The sequence below is a fragment of the Sinohyriopsis cumingii genome, unplaced genomic scaffold (assembly GCF_028554795.1).
Source record: "Sinohyriopsis cumingii isolate HCF-2022 unplaced genomic scaffold, ASM2855479v2 utg000036l, whole genome shotgun sequence".
Lineage (NCBI taxonomy): Eukaryota > Metazoa > Mollusca > Bivalvia > Unionida > Unionidae > Sinohyriopsis > Sinohyriopsis cumingii.
In genome coordinates, this window is record NW_028315863.1 from 221,784 (window position 1) to 243,217 (window position 21,434).

At 35.1% G+C, this 21,434-nt stretch overlaps 1 long non-coding RNA gene across 1 annotated transcript; it reads left to right on the forward strand.

Moving 5' to 3' along the window:
* Positions 1–15,725: 15,725 nt before the first annotated feature.
* LOC149774996 (uncharacterized) lies at positions 15,726–19,176 on the forward strand. The gene is made up of 2 exons (XR_016416641.1): positions 15,726–15,891; positions 16,093–19,176. It is a non-coding gene; the product is annotated as an uncharacterized LOC149774996 (long non-coding RNA).
* Positions 19,177–21,434: the final 2,258 nt, after the last annotated feature.

Below are 21,434 nucleotides of genomic sequence, written 5' to 3' on the forward strand. Positions count from 1 at the left end.
AATCGTTGACTCCGCCCTATAAACACATAGCAATGAACAATGTCCCGCTAACCAATGCTGTAACTGGCTAGATGGAAGAGTTACTTAAAATCGGCGTCAGTTGAATGACAAACGAGATGCTAATAAATAGACGTAGCCATATATGTCCGGATCAACTATTGATTACTACCTCACCCCTTGTAAGGATCAATAGACGGAGGTGTGATTGATTAATTATAACCCTCTTCCCCCCCCCCCCAACCCTTGTACAAGTACAATTTGAAACGCTTTCTTTCTTTACCATTTATTAAACGAGAAAATAACAGTAATGGATTCTAACCAGATTCCATTCATCAATCAAGCAATTAAAGATAATAACGCAGTCTGGAATTTATTACTTCAGATTGAACGACTTGATTATATTACTCTAGTTTGAATGAAACAGTAATTTAGTGTATTTTTAGGTGCTCGATGTGTGTATTATTTTTCTTACGAATATCAACATATAAAGTGTATTTATACTATTTGTAGCTAAAGGTACTGGTTCTTACAATTGCAAAAGAACGAGTTCAACCTACCACAGCTGTGAATTGGGGTACAAGGATTATCCACTTCTTTATTTTCTTCATTGTTTTCATCTTCTGGAATAAAATATAGGTGACGCACGCTTTGTACTAGTTATATTGTACATTTCTATTTACGTCTCAAATTGTTTCATCAATATGTGTTCACAAGAAAAAGTGCAGAAGCTGATACAATTTCTGAAAGTCTAGTTTTCGTAAACGGAAACAGTTACAACAATCGTAGATAATTCCATTTTGGACAAGGGTTGAATTTTCTTACGGGGGTTTAACTTCACGTCATCATCAAGTCACATGCATTTATAAAACATGTTCTACTTCAGATTTTATTTCAACGCGTCATGCTTATGCATAATGTTTTAAGCATGGAACTTACCATTGAAACAAAATGGGTTGTATAGTTTATCGTAACTATCGGCCGGTGTCAATGGCTTGTTCCCATTCAGTTCCTCCTGTTCCTCATCTTTTTCGTTTCCTGAAAGATATTTTGGAAAATAAAAATGGTAAATGTACATTACCAAAATAACAACAGTTACAACACCAGCAAATGTAAATGTGTATTTTATAAGCATATTATCGTAAGAACAAATATCAAGTCTTATGAATTTAGGAATCATGGTCTCGTTCATAATTTATTTAAACACATAACGTTTGTGTAGGCTTGGGTAGCGACATTGTTCTCTTCGATTTCATGTTCTTCTACATAATTTTCATCTGCCGAAAGATATTGCGGCAGATAATAGTAGCTAATATTCATTGTGAATACAAAACATGTTAACCTGCAGATTTTATTTTCATACGTCATGCTTATGCATTATGTTTTAAGCATGGAACTTACCATTAGAACAAAATGGGTTGTATAGTTTATCGTAACTATCGGCCGGTGTCAATAGCTTGTTCCCATTCAGTTCCTCCTGTTCCTCATCTTTTTCGTTTCCTGAAAGATATTTTGGAAAACAAAAATGGTAAATGTACATACCAAAATAACAACAGTTACAACACCAGCAAATGTAAATGTGTATTTTACAAGCATATTATCGTAAGAACAAATATCAAGTCTTATGAATTTAGGAATCATGGTCTCGTTCATAATTTATTTAAACACATAACGTTTGTGTAGGCTTGGCTAATAGTATTGTTCTCTTCGATTTCCTTTTCTTCTTCATCATTTTCATCTGCCGAAAGATATTGCGGCAGATAATAGTAGGTAATACTCATTGTGAATACAAAACATGTTCCCCTGCAGATTTTATTTCAACACGTCATGCTTATGCATTATGTTTTAAGCATGGAACTTACCATTGAAACAAAATGGGTTGTATAGTTTATCGTAACTATCGGCCGGTGTCAATAGTTTGTTCCCATTCAGTTCCTCCTGTTCCTCATCTCTTTTGTTTCCTGAAAGATATTTTGGAAAATAAAAATGGAAAATGTGCATTACCAAAATAACAACAGTTACAACACCAGCAAATGTAAATGTGTATTTTATAAGCCTATTATCGTAAGAACAAATATCAAGTCTTATGAATTTAGGAATCATGGTCTCGGTCATAATTTATTTAAACACATAACGTTTGTGTAGGTTTGGGTAATGGTATTGTTCTCTTCGATTTCCTTTTCTTCTTCATCATTTTCATCGGCTGAAAGATTATGCGGCTGATAATAGTAGCTGATATTCATTGTGAACACAAAACTAACTACAATTTAAACAAGAGATAATTACGATATGTAAAATGGTAAATTTTGGAAAGCATTTATCATAACAGCCACATCACGTCTTTTAAATTTATCAATTATGTTTTAATTCCTAATTTGCTTAAACAGTTCATGGTTAAGGATACATTTTAGATGCTTAACTTAGCATAAGAGCAGAAGTCTATCGTAACTATCTGCTGGGGTAAGGAGACTGTCATCCTTTACCTCATTCTTTTCTCCTCCATAATCATCTGCTGAAAGTAACATACATTGTAAAAACAATATCATATTTTGGAGTCGTTAGTTCGTTTAATTATATTTTATTCGAATCTGAGAAGGATATCGGGGCAAAAGCAATTACTCTGCCCCACCCCCAACCACCATCCCGCACCAAACATTAACCATTTTATATATCGTAATTATCTCTCTCTTTAGTTGTAGTTTTTTTTTTTTTATATTTATTCGCAATGAATATTTGCTACTGTTATGTGCCACAATACCACCACTGATTATCCAACACAAACTTAGGAACTTCCTCCAACTGATACAATCTTACTTTGTTTATTGGTCCAATAAACAAAATAAATTTGTATCAGTTGCATGAAGTTCCTAGGTTTTTGTTGGATAATCAATCACAAAATGTATTTGTTTCAAGAACATTTTGGTTAATATTTCCTAATTTCTATATAATCTGCAAAGAACTGATATTGGTCCGCCGAACAATGGAAGTAAAATGTCATACTGACGCGATCAAGAGCATTTATCCCAACTCAGGAATGATCGAGTACATACCACGAAAGAACACTTGTCCCAACTCAGGAAAATAATCGACTACAAATAGCGAGAATAAGAACACCGTAAAGCTACTTAGAATCCCAACTTCATAACTTTTCGTGGTTTCAAAATGTCCAGCTATTACAGGACTATTCAACCTCGCTAATCCGCTATTCAAATTTTTTCATAGAAAGCACAACAAATTCGATTGCATTAATAGCAAGCATGGTCATTACTGATTATGAGAAGAATATCTCTGCACAAATAATACAACTGTTCATTAAGTAAATGCATATGCTTGTATCTGATTGGTGTTGGTAGCCTACAAAACAAGCTTCCTAAATGTACATTCATTCAGTTATGCAACGTTAGCTCCGTCTTCGGGGTTGGATACTATACTTATAGTTGTTCACTTATGGCCATTTGTCTTGTTTGTGTGACAGTATAGAGTTCTCATTTTCGTAGCAACGTCTTGATCTCAATGCATGGATTAAGTGCTGGTGTAATAATGGACAAATGCACGTGGAAAAGAATGCATTCACTGGTTGTAATGTGACAAAGACATGAAAAATATGAAGTTTAACTATGAAATCACAAAGATAAGGACAAGGAAAAAGGTATTCCACCTGGAAAAACAACGTCTAATTTAAAGCATACAAAATATTTGAATAATTCCCGCTCTTTGAAAAGGTCAAAGCAAGCACAGCTGATGCATTATAACAAGGGCGAAAAGGCTGCCTCAATTAGTCGCCTCTTATGATACACGGGATGATGCATCTGCAATATTCTGTATTTCCCGAAACTAAATGGTGCAAGGGACAGTAGTTATGTTTCAAAATAGCCTGTCAGCATAAAACTGCTAACCCAGTGTGAAACATAAAATGTGCGCATAAAATATCTAAACTTTACGTATTTCTATATTATCCCGATTGAGAGAATGCTTCGTTAAACCCTCTATACATACATACAAACATACTCATATTGCATAACTCCAAACTGACCTGAAATGATAGTTTCTACCACAGGCCGATAACCAAGTAGCTCCTCAACATCGATAACTCCTTGGAATTCCTAGAAATAATCAAAGATCTTGAAGATTATTTATGACAGATTATAGTGACTAAAGGTTCAAGCGACATAGAGATCAAAATAATAATACAATCAAATCAACACACACACACAGAGACATACACACACACAGACATATTTTCGATATTTATACAGATATCCACGAAATCTACATACATACCTCGAACTATACGCTTGACAACAAGACCTAAACACTTGACACATTATGCACTATATATGTGACAATATCTTCGCTAGCCAAAGTTCCGATATGATACCCTACATACATCTTGGTGTTTCGAGCAAATTTTTATGTGCGTCGGGTCTTTGAATTTCATTGGATGCAATGGCTTGCCGCTGCATCGAATCAAAATAAAGTTGTTTACATTTGAACACTGTTGCTGCGTGATTGAGGCAAGGGAGCACACAACTTAAATGGACTATTTTTAAATATATATAAAAAGCTTATAAAAAAGGAATTTTCCACTGTCGGTCCGTGTTTGTACAAATATATTTACGCACATAAACCTGCAATGGCTTCTCTGTGGCACGTAGAGATACTTTCGATGCTAAACTTAGCAAAGTATTCTTTTTAAGGCAATTGTCTCCATCATTTCCGGCCGATTACAATGCACCGTTATTACACGCTATTGGTTAGCTGGCATTAAATACTAAAGTAGGAAATCCGATAGATGTATCTAGGAGAAAGCACTAAAATATATGTTCGATCCACCAAGGTGTAGATTGGGTTATCGTATTGGAACTTTGGCTAGCGAAGATGACATGAAGCCCGATTGGCACTGGAATCCATGTTCATGTATAACAGATAGTGCTAAGATAGTGCAACTGTAATGCGCTCGTTTCTCAGCTATCCGTCCTGGGGTCGATCCCCAGTATGTGCAATAGTAAATAATCATCAATCCATTTTCCGCGATTTCCTGTCGACTCAACAGTCATTTCAGCGAAAGAGTCCATCCTACGGTACCATATATTTCAGAAAGACATGGCTTGAACATTTGAACACGATACACGCAATAAATATGACAATCGCAAAACAATTCACGATTAAATTTAGAACACGTGTTTCTGAAACGCATACGAATGTCACGTGTTCTTATAAACCTTTTGTATAAGAAGAGTACACATGAATGAGACATTGATCTCATTGACTTTGTTCTCAGCATCACTAGCAAACGTTCCTCTGACACCAAGAAGGTTGAGCGGTCGTAGAGAAGATGAGTGTTTCCTAAGTGGCATTTACCTGGTATGTTGGTATATGGAGGCTTTCCTTGTTGAATTCTGATAGAAGCTTGACCAGCTTTTCACAATCAACTTTGCTGAGCAGGTATTGTCCTGTATTATTCACGTTCCTGAAAAAGACATGAAAATAATCAACATCATATTGACATGTGTATGAGTATATGTGTATGTTGAAGTCTCGTCTTATAGGACATGAATTATCACTCTATATTCATGGCATACAATTAGTTTTAAGGCTTCCAAATCCAGAAATATATGCCTGTTATAAAGAGCAGGATATTTGTCCAGGACTTCTCTTTACTGATTGTTCTGTCTTGGTCTAGATGAAACTGGACATATATTTTGAAAATTAAAAGTGTTATGTTTCTGGATTTGACCGAACAATCCTACTTCATATATGTGGTCCTCCCTATACTAAAATATATGAATTTGTTCTGTTCTACCGTTTCACCTCTTTCCTATCAATCTTTTATATGACATTCGGGTATGTGCATTTCAGAGAGAGAGAGAGAGAGAGAGAGTATAATTGGAGGTAGAGGTGAAGAAATAATACGTTTCGTGACCTAATGCAGATAATTCACAGATAAATGAATAGTTGGATTAACAGACGTGTAGACAGAAGAATATATCAATTTATACAACGTTGTAAAGTCGGGATTGATGTACGTACATGCGTATATATGCTTTACCTTCTATCATCAGTGGAATTTTCTGCATGTTGTAACATACAGGTAGACCAACAGTCCACGAACGATTTGACCTTTTTGTCAGCAATCTCAGTGGCGACTCCTTCATATTCCAAAGAGAGCTGGAAGATATAGTATTGGTATAAGCAGCTGTCGCTCGTTGTAATGGGATACCAAATAACTTCAGACAAAAAGCGAAATTGGATTTATGTAGAGATTTAATTCGATCCTGTAATGGTAAAGGCTGCCAATGTAATAGCCTTAAATAATATTCCATCTTATGCTATGATGACAGTTAATGTTTGTGTTAGCGTTATTCCTTTATCTCTCCTTGTCGTATTTGCTACTTAAGTGCCTTACTGTTACCCCTTTTCCTTTCAAGTGTGGCGTAAGCTGCATCACGTTAAATAGGGACTAATTATTTTATATATTAAATCGTAAATTGTGTTTCTTTAAAAAAAACAAAAACAAATTTATACAGCTGCTAAATTCACCTTTAGTCACTGAATTTTAAATGCTTTGCCTGCTTATGTTTCAATTCATGCCGTGTGTATTTTGTCCAATTTGTATTCATGTTATGATGCGTTTTGATGTCTTGCTAATCACGCTTGTTGTAATGCCTGATTTGTTTTACGTAATGTCGGTAAATAGATTGTTGTTTTAAATCATTCCGACATTAAATACATCTTATCATATACTCTGATAATTACAAGTATGGAACAAAGAATTCTCATGTTCATTGGTATTTCCAAAGACAGAAATGATCCGAGGTGAATGGAAAAGTGTTATATCTGAAGAATATTACACAGCCATTTGTTAGTAATAAATATCGGCTTACTGAGGCAATGTTAACCGCTTGATTTGTCTCCTCCTTTAAAAGTTTAATGTATCCATCAGAGTTCCTCTTCGCCACCTTCCTGGCTTTCTTTACTTTCCTCTTGCTAAACCAAGACGCGTTCTCTTCCAAAACCAACTTTTCTAATCTGACCATTGATCGTTTGTAGACCTAGAAATGAGGGAAATAAAACATTAACAGGGGTCCTTACTTGACCGATCGGTTTCAAACCCTGGTGCGATTCCCGCTAGAAGTCATAAGTTTACCCCAAATATCCAAAGGCTTCCACACAACTTCAGTTGTAAAGTAGAAAGTCCGACGTGTCCCTTCTATACATACATTTTACTCTAATCATTGCAAGACCACAGATCTCACAACCTGACAAATATATGGTTTCTCTTCGTTATGTTTCCGTACCGCCAGCAGTTCTCGTCGTAGAAATTATGCAACTGTCCCTGAACACAGGGAACTAGTTTAAACGACGCTACCTTAGGCCAGTCAAACTGTAGTTTCCAGGCACTGTCGTAGGTATAACTGTTTGGCCTTTGCCACCATGGCCACATAAACGGCATCTGCCGAGTCCCTTCTTATTGATTATATTGTGTAATTTACCGGTTTCCCACCATAAATACTGCCACTGCAGTCACACCACCAATGTACGCGACTAGATTTTAGTAGGTACTTTATTAATCCATGGACACTTATTCGGTATGGACTTGAATTCACTACTACTGAACAATGGCATCATGGAAACTCACTAACACTTCACTCTGTGACGTTTGTTCCTAGTAATTGGCCAATTATTTCGGGCAAAGGAATATTTATATTGCATCAAATTCCAATAATCAGACAAGTCATCACAAAAATATAAAAATTCCTTAAAACGGTACACTATAACCAAATGCGAATACTTCAAATTTATTACGATAGCATCAACAGCTGGCTATTTTTTTAAAAATCTACACATACAGATAATAATTCCAAATATTGACAAAGAATGAATTGCAACATTAAATTAGCCGCAAGGCATTTGGAAACTAACCAAAACTGCATGATTTTACAATTTAACGTGATGAGTTCACTTGCAAACAATACGACATGAAAAATGATCATGCGACATAAAATTTATCAGGTGACGTTTTGCCATCAGATGAAAAACCATCTGTCACAGGAATCATATAATCAAAGATAATCTTATGAATTTATGGCGAGCAGATGTAAATGATACACAATGTTTCATAATTTGAATATTATTCCGCGTGTCACCTACAATATAACGGGGGCTGTCCATATAATTATAGGTTGTTTTGTATTTATCTGCCTAAATGTTTTATGTTTGTTTTGGACAGTGTGATTTAACGTTTTGGGCCTCGACACATGTCGTTTTGACTTTATGAACATCCAGCAAGGTTAAACATTTCCTAGGCTGGCATTTGAAGCTTTCTATGTGGGGTAAAACGGTCATATCTCGACAGATGTAGCCACCACTGTGCGTTTCTATGTTAGTTACCCTTTCTTTCCAATAACCGTTTGACTACCATTTGGTAAAACGGACGCCATATTGTTAACATAACATTAAAATAAAAGTGGCTGGGCAAGGAAAATCAACATGGTGGTGGACATTCTATAATATGAAGACAGAGGAATGATTTAATGAGCTTTTTTGGGACCAATTCAAAGATACGCTAGGTCTTGACATATCAAATATAATAAAGGACAAGCGCTATTTGTAAATGATATCAACTATGTGATAAACCTATTTATAACACTTCTAGGTTGTTAATTAGGTACATACAGTCATGTTGTATTTGTTTAATACTCTAATCAGGAAATAAAACAATTCAGACCTTTGTATGGATGTATTAAGTTTTATGAACCATCAAAACTATCATATTGATCGACGCGAACTCATCAAGACGAGACTTACTGTTTCATAACTTCTTATTGAATTGAATAAATATATGTATTAATATTGTACTAACGTTTTAGGTTAAGCTCCAGTCTGTACTCAATGAATATAGTAGTATTTAATTACTCCGGACTAAATTTAATGTACCTTCTGTCCTTTTTCAACTCTATTACAGAAACGTTTGTATGGGTTCAGCATCTCCTGGAAGGACGTTTCGTATTTTCTCAAGATGACTTTTTCATCAGCTTCTCTCTCACTGTAAATTAAGATATAAAACCGTATTGTCGCGGCAAATATCTTTACTCTATACCAATTAAGGGCTAAGATACAGACATCGCTTTTACCAAATACCCAATCTCCCCGAGCAGATATTGAAATGTCTTGGCACACTTCAGGTACTATAGCAAAATAAAACCACACTAATCGACAATTTTCGCGATTAAAACAGTAAGTGGACCATGGTTCGTTTCTTCACAGCCTTATGTTTACTTACAAAATATGTACAGTTCAAAGGATACATAACAAATTATTGTCATATTGTATGGAAACTGATTATCTAACATACTATATATCCACAATAATGATAATAATAATAATAATAATAATAATAATAATAATATATCATCATCATTATAATCGTAATCGCGACATTCGTTACATGCCAGAAAGTAGTAATTATGTAAGTAATCACGAAAATAGACAGGCTTCTTCAAGTTTTCGTAAAACCAACTTTATTCTCAATATAAGGAATCTAAAGCATGGAGATCACCTCCGATGCAACCCACCATACTTTTATTTCTTTTCTTTTACTTAAGGTTGTCTGGTATGATTCCCAACATGGACATGGTTATAGTGATGGGCTATTGAATTTCATTCTCAGTCTCAAATACTCTGGCGTCTATTTCCATGCGGGTACGGGTGGAGTGGTTGGGGTTGTGTTCATTTGGAACACCATTGACCTTTACCATTACATGCGAGAGTAAATCTATGATATTTAACTCACTCGCATTGGAAACAGACGATGACGGGTTTAATCTGGTTTGAACTGGTGCTGGGTCGTTCAAAATCTACCAATTGTACACTACTCTACTTAACAATTGTACTCACTCGAGAAGGAGATTGGCAGCCTCTTCATATGAACATAATGATTCACGAGCAAAACGGGTCCTTTCTTCCATCGATGCCACTTCCATTCGGAGTGCAGATTCTATCTGAAGTATACCTACAAACCAATAAAGAGCTTACGAATTAATATATCTCACTGTAGTAGACTGTGGTGCTACGTTTTGTGGGACGAGATTGTCAATGGATTGAGGAAGTAACGACGGAAAGATAGGCAAACTGAATTAGTGTTTCGAAATGAGAGTGAGAACGATGGAATGATACACTGTTTACTTGTTGGCATGTTTAATTCAAGCAATGCTTATTCCTTTCGTGATGTATTTGAAGCCGATGGATAGATGGATCGATAACTAGATGTTAATTTCTTACTTTAAATATAAAGTACTTGGTGTTTCAGTATATACACACAAGAAGGCTTTTAACAAAAAAAGGAGTACCAGTTAGCGTGGAAAAGGGGTGGAATCTGGTTCAATCGTTACCGCGAGTAAATATGGTCAAATGATTATACATGTATGTTATTAAAGGACATATGCAATGAAGACAACCCCACCCAACCTCCATTTTTATGAATATCATCAAAGAAATAACTCTTATTAAAGAAGAAAATAGCAAACGTGGAGACATGTAGGAAAATTACCATCAACGTTGTGTTGCCTCAGGATATAAAGTTTATCAGACACGTTCTTACACCATTTCTCTGCCTTTTCGGCAAACTCTCTTTCCAACTGGGTACGAAATTGCATCACAGACAACCAGAATGGAACGTCTCTAAGAAACAAGAAGAACGACACATTTGCTCTGTTGTAATTTTACTAGCTTAGGCTGACACAATAAATACCATGATTTATGCAGAGATATGCCTAACACAAAGAAGGAAATATAATTACTGCTAATGTAACAAAGGTACCAAACAGTCCACTAAAATAACTGACTGAATTGCTAACTAGATGCTAAGTGATTATTTGAGTGGATGTATGGACTGGCCTGCAGATTTTCGAACTGGGTGCAGGGACTGACTGACTGACTGATAACTGTAACTGACTACATGACAGTGAGTATGCCTGGATGACATGCAGTATGCGTGGACAAATAAACTGGCTGAATAAGTAACTAACTAAACTAAGTAACTAAGTAACTAACTAGCTAAATAAATAAATAAATAAATGATAAGGTGGTAGGACTGGACCAAAATCGATTAATAGTTTATTTCAATCATTAAGATAGATTACAACTCACAATGTATGTACCTATAAACCTATTTTCCTTGTTAAATACCCATCTAACCTATCGGCGTCGCTATCGATGTATTTATTTCCCATTCACGACCTTTATTTTGCAAAACATTTATACATTAGCCGCATACAAATTATGGGTATGGTCATGTCAACTCGGATATGAACTCACTGAAGGAATGCCGGTCTGTTTCACGATATCCTTAAGCATGGATACTCGTTTAGTAAATTGTATACAATAATCTGTAACTGAAACCGATATCGCAATCTAAGTTATTCTTTTATCGTTTAACGATATATTTCAAACAAAGCAAGGCATTTAAAACAAAGCAAACGTGGCAATGGTACTTACGATAATACATCGTAGCTATCCCCAAGTCCATTAAATAGCTTTAGATCTACCATTTTATCGAAATTTAACACTGTCTGAAACAACGCGTGTTAAATACGAGAACGGCGCTAGACTAAAACTGACAACGTCCCATGTCAACCAGCAGATGACGTCGAGAATGTAGTGACGTCAACAGTTGCTTAGAATTTCGAAGTTCTTTAGAACAGACACTAAGAAAACTTTCGACCGCGGTATTTCTGAACTTAACGTGGTATAGTACAATTATATTAGCGACCAACAATTCAATGTTCTTGGGCAGGGGACTGACACTTTCCGTCTCTTAATACTGGAAATTGTCTTGATATTTGATATACATGTCAATTGTTGAATATGTTTAAATCTTAAAGCAGTACATAAAGAGGAATAATTAGGCTAACGTTTTAGCAGATACCGTTAAAGAGACCCTTCTGACATTAGAGAACGTATTGCTCAAAGTCGGAACCGTTGATAATGAAGAATACAATTTATTAGCTATACTATTGATGTAGGCAGAACAACTGAGTTGGATGCCAACCCTGGAAAAAATATGTGTCAGAGAGGGCAGGCAAATACAAAACACACATGCTTACCAACCGAGAAAATATTTAGTCGACTTGAAAAAAAAATGATCTAACGTTCAAGCAGAAAACAAACGCGCTCCTGAAAATATCAGGATCAATCGAAGCAATACAAAGAAAACGTAAACTTAACACATTCACATACACTAGTAAATAACTAAAACAGGGCATGCGGCGTTTTTTTTTTTCTTCTTCGGGTGTGTGTGTTTTCGTTCCTTTTTTTTATCCGAATTTTTCCGGAAATTTAGATTTGGCCCGATTATGTTTCACACCATTTTGTTTTTCGCTGCGTTGGCATACTTGACACGTGTCAAAGATGTGATCACAAATTTTAAAGAATAATTTGTGACATATATAACCGTTTTGTAAAAAGATAATTATTGAAAACTCTTTGTCACGAATAACGAAAGGACGCATATAATGCTGATATCTCCGATTAGGACTCACAGTACTAATTCATTTTCCAGAGTAAACCTATGCAAACCCCATGATATTAAAAATAAAATAACTTAAATTGTTTGAGTGTTCATGATCAAACCTATATTTTTTAGTATAGATGAAACCCGGATGTCAGCTTCTGTGTAGAGGAAAGGATATGAGGCGCGGCATTTTCTGGACCTGCATCTGATCTGTTTGAAACATGTACTTTCAATTCCGCACCAAAGAGTCAGGAGCGAATTTTAGTAATGAGTGTTACAAACTCAAGACTGTTAAAGGACTAAACTTCCAACAATAAAAATTGTCTCTAATTTTTTCACTTACAACTAGGGTAAGTGCTCAAAAGATTCTTTTTCCTACAACATAACTTACATTATTAACCAATCATGGTCAGCCTAACCCATATATATTTATTTTAGGTTCACCCATTTCCAAGCTGCTTCCCATTTTTCCATATCATTAGTACCGCGTGTCCTTTATCTGGTATCTATTCTGCAACAATGATCGAAGAAAAGCAGTCTAAAAACAAGACTAGCCTATTTACAACTTACGGAAAAGTAGTATCTTTAATAATGTAATAACATATTGGCCTTAGAAATTTCCTTTAATATTGAGAACCCTTTACATAACGTCACGTTGGTTAACTTAGCAACTTAATATGAGAGAAGTAATAGGCTAATCAAATCAATCTGAAAAAGAAGAAGAAAGGACAAGCCAAGTCAGATGAGTGTGTGTGTGGGGGGGGGGAGGGAAATGGGCAGACATACAGGTACATATGTAGGTAGGTAGGCAGGCAGGCAGGCAGGCAGATGGACAGACAGACAGACAGATAGATAGATAGATAGATAGATAGATAGATAGATAGATAGATAGATAGATAGATTTTGAATTGGATATGTAATATAGCTTTAACATGTTTTCAGTTCCTATCACTAACTGTTACTGCTGAGCGCCAAGCGATATGTATTTGGTATGACTCGGCCGGGAACCGAACCCGCGATAAAGAGAGAGAGAGAGAGAGAGAGAGAGAGAGACAGAGAGAGACAGAGAGAGAGAGAGAGAGAAAGATGATAAATGTTTAAATATCACTTGTGATTGTGAATTAGATCTGACTTATGAAATAAGGCAAATTGAAGTCCAGACATTGATTGCACCAAATAGAAAACGTGTTTATTTCGCATAACACAAACTGTTAAACGAATACGGGTTATTCGGATAGGTAAAAAAATTGAATCAATATAGTTATAGTAGTAAACACATATTGATAAACAACAATGAAGGACACTTCACTTTGCGGTGGGTATTATTTAATGGAATATTATCAAATTATCAGAATCTAAAAAAATGTACGTACAAGTATTGCATACATAACATCTTAACAAAACAAGTAAACACAGTGCATACCTTGTATACATTTATGGATTTGAATAGGGGCATGACAACGTAATATGCGTAATAAAATTAGGTGTAAAAAGGCTCTGTACTGAAGTGCTCCAAGAAAAAAAAACATTCGAAAACCATATAAAATTAAAATGAAGCTACAACAAAATTATTAAAACAGACAAAACAAACAACTAAAAAAAAAAAAAAAAAGAAAACTGAAATTTGATGCTAAAATTTCTGTTCCAGTTACTATTGTAATACTCCATAGGGGTCTTTTTACATAGCGAATTCAATGCTAGCGTGAATCCCGCCAAAAGGCATTTTCCCCCCTGATCTCTAAGGATTTCTGTTGGTCGGTCGGTTACTGGTATAAACGATACCAATTGTACAAACCCAGATGGGCGGAGCTTAAGGACTGGCGGTACTTTTTCAACTCCAATAGTAAACATATGTAAACACTATCATATTCAAAATTCAATAACTTAAAATTTCTGGGTGCTGATGATGAGACCTATAATTATCCATGCACATCTAACCTTGGTGCAAGCTCTTGTGTGGGGAACACAATATGAGCCACGGCATTTTGTTTGTCTACATGTGCACGAAACAGTATTGAGTACTCCTGAGTCAAGCCTGTACAAATACTAAAATTGCATCAGTAGAAATATTTCTATCTTTTTTGAAAAAAAATTACATCTAGGATAAGCTATTTTAAGATACTTTTACTAAAATTTTAATTTTCTTTATGGCATCACGGTACCAATTGTTTTTCCATATACCTCAATGTTAATGTTTTGTGAAATAAATAAACTTTCTGTCCAACTTGGGCATGCATGTCACACACTGTCATATAGAACACTGCTAGATTGTCAATTTGACAATGATATAACCAGTTACTCCATTGCATTTAAGAGAGATAACTCTACTGGAACTAGACAGGGGTAAGAGTTTTCTAGTCACAACAGGCACATTTTCAGCCATGTGTACCATCTTTAAAAAAAATCATAAAAGATACAAAATATGACCTAGATAGAAATTAACACAAACTCACATGTTGCCAAGAGGCTCAACTTTTTTTTAAAGCCAAACAGAAAGTACAACTCTTACATAATGCACCAATTACAGCTAGTGTTGTTCTTTAATTCTGAATACAATGTTCCATACACCTTAAGCTCCGCCCACCTGGACTTGCGCAATTGGTACCGTTATACCATTATTAAACAGTTATGGACCACCAAACCCGTAAATACTCTATTATTTCTTCACCCATTTCTATAGTTCTTCCGTACAATTAGTACCGTGTGTCCTTTAGGTGTACGGAACAGTGTGTTCAGAAATAAACTACAAAATTAGCTTTGATTGGGGCAACATGTAAGAGTTGTACTTCCTGTTAGGATTTTATTTTATTTTTTAAAAATGAGCCTCCTGGTAACATGTGAAATTATGACAATTTATATCTAGATTATGTATTGTATTTTTATGATTTAAAAAAAAATAATTGTAGTACACATAACTGAAAATGCTTCAGCTGTGACTAGATAACTCTTACCCCTGTCTAGTTTCAGCAGAGTTATCTCTCTTAATTGCAATTGGGTGCCTGGTTTTGTCCCTGTCAAATTGTCAATCTAACATTTTTCTCTATGACAGTGTGTGACATGCATACTGAGGTCGGATAGAAAATATATTTATTTCACAAAACATTAGCATTGAAGTCTATGGAGAAACAATTGGTACCGAAATACCTGCTGTGACAATTGGAACATTGGTCAGTTACTTCCCCCTGATGTGATAAGGTGGCGCTTTAGTCAGGTAAACCCCTTCAATTCCGGTTTACTTCGTCTATGCTGAACCCATACTCGTGACTGTCTGAAAAATGCTTGTCGTGCCTCAGTGAAAAAGCCTATTACCTGTACTAGCCACATTTCTATTAAGATGGTTGGTCAAATGCATCAGTCGCACAATGAACGTGGTGTTCGTTATGGTGAGTACGTTATGACTTGGGCACATTTTGGTATTCATACATACGTACGTTTTGACTCTGTCAAGTTAATTTAGACTTGGGTATGTATTGAGTGTAATTCTCTGGCCAAAGTCGGCATTCATGTATTGGAAAACTTTACTAAGTGCTTTCTTTACTCTCATTAGTCATATAATGACCATGTGTAAATCTCTTCGGTTTCAGGTCAAATCTCCACAGTCCAGGATGCAACGAATCTGAATTCATTAATCAGAAAGACTATTGCTGATGGAAGAAACCAAACAACATCAACAACAACAACAAGAAAAACCAAACAACAAACAAAAAACCGAACAACAAACAGCAAATACTCAATTGTGACATTCGTAATTAAAGGTACTCCAAGAGTTTCGACGTGAAGGAGAACATGCAGTTATACGTAGCTGAAAAGACATTGATGTCTGAAGTTTCTGATTAAATCATGTATGGCTTGAAAGAGCACGAGAGACTAGATGGAAATGAAAAGCCATTCAAGTGTGAAGTTTGTGACACCGTTCAGCCACAGGTCCACGGTGATTTTCCTTATAAGGGTACATACTGGAGTGAAACCATTCAAATGTGAAGTATGTACTAACATGTTTTGAAGGAGGTCAGACTTGAATGCCCACGTGATGATGCATATTGGAGAAAACAACATTCATTTGTGAAGTTTGTGATAAACTGTTTAGAGATAATGCCATAGTGAAGAAGCACACAAGAATACAATGTGGAGGAAAACCATTCAAGTGTGAAGTATGTCCTAACCTGTTTTGTAGGAGTTCAGACTTGAATGCCCACATGATGATACATATTGGAGAAAACAACATTCATTTGTGAAGTTTGTGATAAACTGTTTTGAGATAATGCCATAGTGAAGAAGCACATGAGAACACACTGCAGAGGAAAACCATTCAAATGTGAAGTATGTACTAACCTGTTTTGTAGGAGTTCAGACTTGAATGCCCACATGATGATGTATATTGGAGAAAACAACATCCATTTGTGAAGTTTGTGATAAACTGTTTAGAGATAATGCCATAGTGAAGAAGTACACAAGAATACAGTGTGGAGGAAAACCATTCAAATGTGAGGCTAGTGATAATATGCTTAGTGAAAGTGATGAGTTTTGGGTGAACTTGAAGATACATACAGGAGAAAAAACATTCAGTTGTGAAGTTTGCAATGAATTGTTTAGTAGGCATTTAAAGTTGAAAGAACGCACGAGGTTACATACTGGAGAAAAGCCATTCAAATGTGAAGTTTGCTATGAAATCTGCATCAATTGTTCAAAGATGAAAGAGCACTGGAGTGTACATACTGGAGACAAAATATTCTTCCAGTGTGAAGTTTATGACAAACTGTTTAACCACCGTTTTAGCATCAATGCTCATAAGAGGTTATATACTAAAGAAAAGCATTCAAGTGTGAAATTTGCAATAAAATATTCAGCGAGGTTACAACCTGAACAGGCACATTCAGATACTTACTGGAGAAAAACCATTTAAATTTGAAGTTTGTAAAATAATGTTTAGCCAGAGTAGTAGTGTTACCAGACATATGAAAATGTATAAAGGAGTAAAAACATTTATATGCAGTGTTTGTGATATAATGTTTAGAGTGGTGATTCAATGAAGGACATGTAATACATACTGGAGAGAAACCATTCAAGTGTGAAGTTTTTTAGAATTGATCATTTCAAGAAGATCAAAATGACACATGTCATGAAAGCAGACAAGCATACATATGATACAATTGTGATAAAATGTTTGGGCAGTGTCCTCACATGGTCCAGATAAAACTCTGACATACAGAATTGGTGACAAAAGTTTCCCCTCACCTCATCCGATGAATAAATTGATCTTTTGAACACTTATTTAAGTAAGTGTAGCCAGTCTTAGAAATTGTAACTAAATGCACCCAGGAGTAAGTTTTCAGTTTTCGAAATTCACTTGGGAATATTGCTTCAGTAGAAATTATGCCGGCATGAAAATAATTACTAGAACTACAAAAAGACACTGTACAATCTCTAGCTTTATATGCCTATTTTAATCATTACTTCATGTCTGTAGTCCACCTTGACTTCAAATCGTCAGAAAAGAAACTATGTTGTTGTAGGGTTTAACGCCATTTTTCAGCACACAATAGGCTATACATGGTGGCCGGTATTAATGGTGGAGGAAGAACCACTGACCCACAAGAAGCTACTGGCAAGCTTTCTCACATACCCACATTAGCTGAATCCAAGACTCAAACCCATGCATATATATATATATATATATATATATATATATATACGTTTCTTGTCCATTTGATACTTTTTGTAGACTCTTTGAAGTGAATGAAACAGTACTTTATGTTGGGGCATACTACTTTGTCACAAGAATTAAATCAAATTCAGCACTTTTGTTAAAATTAGACAGCAGTAGCTGCTACAAGGTTTAACAGCATATCAGCATGATCCTGGTTTAACTGTGTTTAGGAAATTTAGGTGTCCTTAGATAAGAAAGAAATCATAAAGGGTAATATCATTAAAATACAAAATCTATTCTTTGTTCTATATAAGCTGTCCTCTTGAAAGACAAAGTCCAAGACTTTTGCATTTGAAACATTATCCAGGATTATGAATAGATGCATATCCTGGTATTTTGACAATTGGAATTTAAATGTGACCCATTTCTAATGCATGGTACTCCAGCATAATTTCCTACTGAGATTGTGTTCTCCATTGCAAATTTACTGAACATGCCACCCATGATCAACATTTGCTAGACTACTGTTTACTACTTATTGGCCAATAATATCATACCAGTTTAAAATCATTATGAACTGGATGTAGCTAACAGTTCAGTGACGTGACACGTAATTGAATGAAGGTTAGTTTATGAAATGATTGTATTAATATTTCATCTGATATCAGCATTTATTTGATTGTCCATTAAATTATAAGCAATTAGTCAAAACTGGAATATACAATGGATCATGAAGTCAGTGGTCAATGAAGTTGTCAATCCCAAGATGGTTTCCAGTGCTGAATATAACATTGAGTTATGGTAATGAATGGCATATCTTTTTTTCTTATTTACAAAGGGGAACAATGAGATTAGACTGACGTTTTGTCACTTTGTATCAGCTGTTGATTTCTTTTCCAACTTGACTAAATCACCTTCTTGGGGGATTAATTTATCTAGTGCTGTTAGATTTACTTTAAGTGAGTCATGCAATTATTTCAGTAGGTAATGATCTGTTTCCAAAATAAAACCATAGACTAAATTTGTTTGTTACTTTTCTGTGTTATTCTTTTATGAGTATATATTGGCACATGAGCCACCATATAATAATTACAATCAAAATACATGTTGCAGAGGCCTTTGAAACTCTGTAATTGTAGTAAGAGAATATCATAAAATATAAAAGAAAAACCAAATTGTATATGACTTTGTACTGTGATGCACTCAATTGGAACATCTGTGACGTTCATCCTGGTTCTACTGTTATGTCCGTTTTTTGTAGTCATGTTTACTAAAGAAATTCTTCAATCTTGCTATACTATCTGAAGCATGATCATATGAATTGTTGTGTTCATTTTTGGATTTGAATATATTCAAATTATTTTTCACTGGAATCACAGTGCTCATTTATTTGGAATTATAGTAAATTCAGAGAAGGACATATTTGGATAATATTAGTGGGATACATCAAGAGACTGGTAATACATAGCTACACTATAGGACACTGGCACATTATCATATTCGAGACAACCGGCATATCAACACATTAAGTATTTGAACTGATTTGGAATACCACTAAAATTCAATTTAAATTTTATACATTTGGACTTGTGATAAAACTTTTAGGGCTATTGGGGATTTAATTAACAACACAGTAAGTTATTTTTGAATATTTACGTTGTATTTTAGGGAAATAACTTATTTGTTGAATTTTACAAAACTTGTTGGTTTTGGCTCATTTCTGTTTCTTAGTTTAAGGACATAGATTTGTAACATTATATTCATAGTAATTATGCTAGGGTTCATTGTATTTGCCGAAGATTTATATTACTTCCAATCGCAATACCTGTTTCAGTATAATAAAAGTGTAATATGACTTGAAAGATTCAAGTCACAGAATGAATGATACAGGAACAACGGACAAAAGGATGGACATATTGCCTGATCGCTGTTTTTCTTAAATAACGCAGTATGCGGTCAGGAAATGTCATCAGAAGAGAAACATTTCAGGTTCAATTATATTTATTTATTTCACGGTTTTATGTATATGACAATAGTGTACAATTGAAGAATATATAAATTTAATTTTGATTGGTCGTTAGAGAAAGAGAGAGAGATAAAAGTAAATATACATTGTGTGCAAGAGAGAGAGAGAGATATACAGAAAGAGAGAGATACAGAAAGAGAGGTGAGATACATATAGAGAAAGAGAGAGGGAGATAGAGACAGAGATACATATACAGAGAGAGAGAGAGTGATATATATATATATATATATATATATATATATATATATATATATATATATATATATATGAGATACATAGAGAGAGAGAGGGAGGGAGATAGAGACAGATACATATACAGATTGAGAGAGAGAGATGTCTGATGGTTTTTTAAATGTGTTCATATGTAGATGATTATACATTAATACATAATATAATCTGATTCAAATATCCACGTAAGAACAAAAACAATTGATGAATGGACGATAGTGAGCAAAGAAACTGAAAATTATAAGCATTTACATTCGATTACACTGGACAACAAATTTTTACAAAAGTCATGTTACTGAAATAAAATTAGTCAATTCTTATCAATTTTTATGTGCTGAACACGAATATGACAGTCAAATTGCAAAATTGGCTCTAGTTTTTTTGTAATCTGCAAGAAATTAATGTTTGCATAACGAAATGCATTCCAATAGTAAAAGGTCAACTGTAATAGCCTACCTATAAAAAATCAAGTCATTGACTACATCTTAGATTTCTTCGCCTGTCTCTTGTACAGCTGTTCGGGAGCATCTCTGAGGAGTGTCCAGCAGTAGTCAGCCAGCATTGTAGTGGACCATTTTCCGTGGTATCTTTGTTCCATTGTTGCGATATCTTGATGAAAACGTTCGCCGTGTTCATCACTAACAATACCACAGTTGCTAGGAAAGAAATCCAAATGGGAATGAAGGAAGTGAATCTTTAGAGACATATTGCAGCCAAGTTTCTTATACTTCATCAACATGTCTTCTACTAGTTCCTTATAGTTTTCTGCCCTAACATTTCCGAGGAAGTTTGTAGAAACTAGGCGAAAAGCATTCCATGCTTGTTTTGCGTCACCTTCCAGCAAGTTGTTGAACCGGTCATCTTTGAAAAGCTCTCGAATCTGAGGACCCACAAAAACTCCCTCTTTAATCTTTGCTTCGCTGAGTCGAGGGAATTTTTCATGCAGGTATCGGAATGCTGGCAAAGTCCGGTCAATGGCTTTCACGAAGTTCTTCATCAAACCTAGTTTGATGTGAAGGGGTGGT